The sequence below is a fragment of the Gekko japonicus genome, unplaced genomic scaffold, assembly GCF_001447785.1.
Source record: "Gekko japonicus isolate JY-2015 unplaced genomic scaffold, Gekko_japonicus_V1.1 scaffold2418, whole genome shotgun sequence".
NCBI lineage: Eukaryota > Metazoa > Chordata > Lepidosauria > Squamata > Gekkonidae > Gekko > Gekko japonicus.
This window is the reverse complement of record NW_015165315.1, coordinates 1-7,521: the sequence shown is the minus strand read 5'-3', so window position 1 is coordinate 7,521 and position 7,521 is coordinate 1.

The following is a 7,521-nucleotide window of genomic DNA, read 5'->3' as shown; positions in this document are numbered from 1 at the left end:
CAGCGAAGAAAGTCTACTATTGGGCAGAGTCAGCATGTGTAAAAGGGCGCATCAGTGAAATGCAAGTTTAAATCGTCTGATTATGGATACGATAAATCCTATACAGAGTTCTTACAGGAAGAATTGGACTACAATAAGAAGAACAAAGTTTGAGTCCGGTGGCAACTTTAGGACGGAAAAATGTAAAAGTCGGATCTACATGGATCCTCATAAATTCATATGATTTTTACGTTGAAACGAAATAAAACTACCATCGTGTTGTAGGCCATGTGTTAATCTATAGGGGGCACCACAAAAATCACGCAGCCACAGATTCGTGGTGGCACCACAACAGCGCACACATGATTCAAAAGCACGGATCCTCATGAATTCATGTGATTTTTATGCTGAAACAAAATAAAACCACCATCATACTGCAGACCATGTCTTAGACTATAGGCAGCACTCCAAAAATCATGCCCCCAGGTGGCACCATAAAACTGCAAAAACATGGTTCCAAAGCACGGATCCTCATGGATCCTCAGGGTTTTTCATTTGGGTCACTCCAAACACACCATCAAATCACATAACACGTCCACGTCCACAGCTTGCACCACAAAAATCACAGATCCACGGCTTCGTGGTGACACCATTCTGCAAAAACATGATTCTGAAGCATGGATCCTCATGGATGCTTGGGTTTTTTTCTGTTGGGACACCACAAACATACCATGAAATCCCATATCATGTCCATGGCCCCTAGGACTCCAAGGCCACCACCCTGGGGCTCAGAGAGGTGGGAGAACATTTCACACCCCTCCTCCCCCCGCCGTTGCCGCTGCCATTAGCGCTGCTGGTGCTGCTGGCAGCCATAACTTTTAAAAGAGCCCCTAACAAGACCTGGGGAAGCCAGAATGACCTCTCGCGCATCACACGCGAAAGGTGGAATTTGCACCTAGAACTCCAAGGCCACCACCCCGGGGCTCAGAGAGGCAGGGGAACATTTCGCCGCCCCCCCCCGCCGTTGCCACTGCCATTAGCGCTGCTGGCGCTGCCAGCAGCCATAACTTTTTTAAGAGCCCTAACAAGACCTGGGGGAGCCAGAATGACCTCTTGCGTGTTTGCTCGGCCATCACACGCGAGAGGTGGAATTTGCCCCTAGGACTCCAAGGCCACCACCCCAGGGCTCAGAGAGGTGGGGGAACATTTCGTGCCCCTCCCCCATTGCCGCTGCCATTAGCGCTGCTGGCACTGCCGGCAGCCATAACTTTTTAAAGAGCCCCTAACAAGACCTGGGGGAGTCAGAATGACCTCTCGCATGTGATGGCCGAGCGGCAACGCCATCACACACGAGAGGTGGCATCACACACGAGAGGTGGCATTTGCCCCTAGGACTCCAAGGCCACCACCCCAGGGCTCAGAGAGGTGGGGGAACATTTTGCGCTCCCCCCCCTGCCGTTGCCATAAAGCCATGGATCCATGACTTTTGTGGTGCAGGCTGTTGCCATGGACATGATATTGATTTGATGGTGTGTTCATGGTGACCAAACACAGAAACCCTGAGGATCCATGAGGATCCATGAGGATCCGTGCTCTAGAACTGTGTTTTTGCAGAATGGTGTTGCAACGAAGCTGTGGATCCCTGATTCTTGTAGTACAAGTTGTTGCCATGGACATGTTATGTGATTTGATGAAGTGTTTGGGGTGACCCATTGCCAAAACCCCAAGGATCCATGAGGATCCGTGCTTCAGAACCATGTTTTTGCCGCATGGTGATGCTACGAAGCCGTGGATCCATGACTTTTGTGCTGCAAGCTGTTGCCATGGACATGATATTGATTTGATGGTGTGTTCATGATGACCCAACGATGAAAACCTGAGGATTCATTAGGTTCCATGCTCTAAAACCATGTTTTTACAGAATGTTGTTGCCACAAAGCCGTGGATCCATGATTTTTGTGATACAAGCTGTTACCATGGATATGTTATGTGATTTGATGTTGTGTTTGGGTTGACCCAATGCACCCCCCCCCCCCGAGGATCCATGAGGATACGTGCTTCAGAACCATGTTGTTGCTTCATAGTGTTGCCACGACATGTGATTTCTGTGGTGCATTCTGTGGCCATGGACATGATATGTGATTTCATGGTGAGTTCCTGGTGACCCAGTGCAAAAGAACTGTGTATACATGAGGATCTGTCCTTCAGAACCATGTTTTGGCTGCATGGTGGCACAGGGGATTTATCCTCTGGTTAAACATCTGAGCTGAACAGGACTGCTATCAGTTCGAGCCCCGCACAGTTTCTGTCAAGTTCTGTCCAGAGTTCTCTCAGCCCCACCTACCTCACAGGGTGTCTGTTGTGGGGAAGGGAAGGGAAAGGAGTTTGTAAGCCGCTCTGAGACACCTTTGGGTAGTGAAGGGCAGGGTATAAATCCAATATCATCATCATCATCATCATCATCATCATCTTCTTCTTCTTCTTCTTCTTCTTCTTCTTCTTCTTCTTCTTCTTCTTCTTCTTCTTCTTCTTCTTCTTCTTCTTCTTCTTCTTCTTCTTCTTCCTACCTTGGCACACTGTGCCAGGCAATGTGAGCCGCCCTGAGCCCGCTTGTGGGGAAGGCAGGTTATAAATACAACAAATAAATAAATGTGCAGTGAGATAAGAAACAATATCCCTGTTAAGTCCCAGGGATTTCATTGTTCTGAGTGTTGTAATAACTTGCAACTCAGCAATTTCCCTTTGATCAGTTGTTTGCACCTGTATTTTCTGGACCTGAATCGGAAGGCATACAATGGTAACATTACTCAGCATGTATGCATCTGAGTATGGGAGGCCTCATAAACATTCTCATGCCTTGTGTAAATTGATCTTAAACTCTTTGTTTGGTCCTACATCAATCATGAGCCTTTATGTACAAATGTTGCTTGACCACTGAGGAAGGCCTATTAGGGCCGAAACATGTCAGGTTGCAATAGTTAGTAAGGACAAAGAAGAAAAAGGGGGGGGGGAACTGAGCCTAAACCTAGAATTCAGAACCTAAAAAGGTTAGTCAGGAATAGAAAAGGGCCAACTCTAAAAATCTAATTATAAAATATACAAAAATATATATGTGTGTTTATTCAACATAAATTAAAATAACAAACAAGGGCCCATTCATACCTCATATAAAACTATAAAAACATACAAGGGCTAATAAGATAGACCTAATAAGATAGACCTAACGCGTTTCGGCCTTTACAGGCCTTCCTCAGAGGTCTAATACATACAGAACATATTGGCTGATGTGCAAAAATACATACAATCCTACATATACAAAATATGGAATAAAGACCAGAAATCAATTGATATGTAGGATTGTTTTATAGTTTTATATGAGGTATGAATGGGCCCTTGTTTGTTATTTTAATTTATGTTGAATAAACACACATATATATTTTTGTATATTTTATAATTAGATTTTTAGAGTTGGCCCTTTTCTATTCCTGACTAACCTTTTTAGGTTGCAATAGTTCCCACTTGTGTATATTGTCTTTTTATTCTGTAGTGAGGCTACAGTTGGACCCATAAATGTTTTTAATCCTTTGACAATAAATACATGTATTTTTTATATTAGGTTATACATATTGTTTTTAGTAATTGGCCCTATACTTGGTTTGTAACTAGCCTTTTTTGGTTCTTGATTCAATTTTTTGGGGGGGTTACTGAGGAGACTCCAGTCCACTGACTTCAACAGGGATCACTTCCAAGATCGTCAGGGTGATGCTTGTTTCCTGCTGCTCCAGACTAACAGGAGGTGGGGCAAGGAGAGTCACTCACTGAGAACCTGCCACCACCAAGCTTGGGTGGGGGAGCTTCCTCAAGATATGGAAAACCCAACCTTGGTTACTGGCAATGCTGAGCACCAGACAGGCCCAAGCAAGGCTCAGCTTTGTCTTGAGGCCTCTCTTGCCTCTCCACCACTGGGAGGCCCATGGCCACTCACCTCAGCCAGCTTCCCTCACCGCTGTTCCAGCTGAAGGCTCCCTCAGACCTCAAGTGCAGTTCCTGACACTGCCAACCCAGTCTCTTCTCCGCCATTAACTTCGGGTTCCTGGGTCTGTTGCTCAACCTCTTTCTGCCTGTCTTGCTTTGCCTCTGGCTGTCCATCCCAGTACTGAAGGGCCCCGATGGCACACATGTGCACTGGGCTGTGAGAGGGAGTGAAACCCTCAGACTGGCTTGCCAGGCAACCTTCACGTTTCCCATTTCCTCCTCCTCTGGTTCTCCACAATTCCTAGACAGGAAGTCAAGAGTGACAGAATCCAGACTGATGTCAAATGGGCATTTAACACTTTTGGAGGGTCGAAAGAGTGCCAGTGCTTCACTAAAGGCAGCACCAGTGGGGAGGGAGAGTTGCTGAGCTGGAGACAGTTTAAACGCTTTTCCCTACAGAAGAAGAAGAAGAGAAGAGATTGGATTCATACCCCGCCCTTCACTACCCAAAGGTGTCTCAGAGCGGCTTACAAACTCCTTTCCCTCAAACCAAGTTTGAGTCCAGTGGCACCTTTAAAACAACAAAGTTTTATTCAAGGTGTAAGCTTTCATGTGCACGCACACTTCTTCTTTCCCCTACAAATAGCTCTGCTTGGTTCTCCTTCCCCAGAAGCTCCATTTGACAAGCCTATGTTTACATTATATTTTATTTAAAAGAAATATTACACACACACACACACACACACACATTATTCTAAAGAATACTTTCTTATGTGTGAAGTGTTTTAATGTTTGCTGCCTTTGGAACCCTGAATTTGGTGGGAAAGCAGCACAGAAATGTCTTTTAGAGGAAAAAAGTAAAAACTGCAGCTATATGGATCCTCATGGATCTTCTAGTTTTTTTACCAGTGAACTCCCCCAAATCCAGTATCAAAATCGTGTTCATTCCATATTTCTCCTTCAAGAGGTCCAGCTGTTCTTTTTCTTCATATCCATTTTTTGGCATGCCTAAAATAAAAATATGTTGTGAATAAATCAACTCTCTCCATTCAGACCAATTCTTTAATTATTAAAATGATCTTACTTTCTCCTATTTAACCAATTACCTTTGCAAACACCAGGAAATCAAGATGCATCATACCTAACTTTGTGTCAAGATAAATGCATGTATTTGATTTCTCAAAACCAAACCAGGCCCTTTGGAAAGGGACTAATGCCACACTAAGAAGTTGACGTCAAACAGTATTGGACAAGAAGACTCTCTTTTCTCAACTCCTTTAGGCTCTAGTTGTTGGGAGAAATATTTAATAAAATAATAATAAATAAACTAATATAGGATCCAACGTTCAAAAGTTCAATGGGGAGAAATAGAATGTGTCTACAGCGAGGAGGTTATCAACTTGTGAACAGCCACCCTTCTCAATTGTAGGTGGCAAGTAATCACCTCCACATAATCCAGCAGAGAAATGTTTGTAAATTGCAAACTGTTTCACGTCAATGTGACAAGCACAAGGACCACAGATCTTTCCAACATTCCACCAACTCTAGCAGTCCTTTCTGACAGCAGGAAATCTTATTTATTCAGTTTTCTAACTCTCGTTGACCCACCAACAAGGGTACCTTAGCCTCTAATACTAATGTGAATCTTTTTTAATGCAGAGAGACATTGCACATGTCTCCAAGGCTCTGAAGAAGACTTACACTGAAAGTAATTAGATGTACTGGACTTGTGAGCAGGGAATCAACCCTTTCACAGTTTTAGTCTGATTCTGGGTCAAGGTCAGCTGTGTCCAGATCTGTTGTGATCTGGCTGTAGTGGAGTTCAGCAAAGGTTACCAGGAGCTCATTTCAGCACATTTCAAATCAATTCTGGTTTAAGCAGAAAATGCTAAGGGCTGAACACTGTGATCTGTCAGTGTGAAGGTATCAATGGCTGTCAGTCTTTCCTGTGTTCCTCTCCTCTGTTGCCATGCAGCCACCTCAGGTGGCACTATTAAAGACTCTTATAAATTATAATATCACTGCCCTTGCTATACTGTGACGAGTGTGTGTCTGGGCAAGGGACAGAGCTGTGGTCCCAAGTGAAGTGCCCAGTGTGGACTATGGACTGTACACTGTGAAGCCTTGTACCCTAAATACATGCCAAAGCCTTCTGCCCCTGTACCTCTGCATCCACACAAAGAACTGTGATGCAGACCAAAAGCCCTGGACTCCATGAGTACAGAGACAGTAGCAGACCCACATAATACCCACAGAAAAAAGCATATAAATTCATGAAGATCTGTGCTTTGGAACCATCTTTTTGTGCCATGGCAGTGCTACGAAGCGGTGGATGCATGATAATTGTGGTGTAATCTGTGGCTATGGACATGACATGTAGTTTGGGGTGACACAACACAAAAATCCTGAGGATCCATGAGGATCTGTGCTTCAAAATCATGTTTTTATGCTGCAATGGTGCCACAAAGTGGTTGATTTATGCTATTTGTGTGCAGAGTATCTGCTTGGTATGCAGAAGTTCCCAGATTCATTCCCAGGTATCTCCAGTTAAAAGGTTCAGGTAGGAGGTCATGTGAAAGACCTCAGCCTGAGACCCTAGAGATCCACTGTTGGTCTGAATAGACTTTGATGGACCAAGGGTCTGATTCCATATAAGGCAGCTTCATGTGTTCATGTGTCTGTGGTGATGGACATGATATGTGACTTGATGGTGAGTTTGGGGTGACACAACACCAAAATCCTGAGGATCCATGAGGATCTGTGGTTCAGAACCATGTTTTTGTGCCGTGGTGGCACCACAAAGCAATGGATGCATGATATTTGTGGTGAAATCTGTGGCTATGGACATATGTGACTTGATGGTGAGTTTGGGGTGATGGAATGCAAAAATCCTAAGGATTGATGAGGATCCATTCTTTGGAATCATGTTTTTGTGCTGTGGCAGTGCCATGAGGCAGTGGATCTGTGATTTCTCTGGTGTAATCTGGTTGTTGTGGTGCTGCCTGTAGACTAAGACATGATTTACAATATGACAGTGGTTTTGCTTTGTTTCAATGCATTCATGAGGCTCTGTTTAAAATTATCTAGATAATCTAGATACATCCAACTTTTACCCAGAACTCTGGGGTAAAAATACCCTCAATTTCAGTATAAACTGATGGATTTTGTATTGCTGTGACTCATGGGAAAAGAGATCTGGGGGGTTTATGGCGAATAGCTCAATGAAAATGCAGACTCAGTAGCTGAAAGAGCAAGTAAATTCTATGATAGAGATTATTAGGGAAAGGATCACCATTATAATGCTCTTATATGGATATCTGGTGTAGCGGTATTTGGAATACTGTATACAGTTCTAGAATACTGTATACAATTCATATCTCAACAACAGCCACCAAAAAAGGATTGTACTTTGCTGGAAAAAGTGCAAGAAAGGGCACCCAAAATGACCAAGGGACAGGAGCACCATCTCTAGAAAAGGCTAATGGACTGGGGACTTATTAGTGAAAAGGTGGCCAAATGGGGATATGATAGAGATTTATAACATTATAAGAACATAAGAGACGCCAA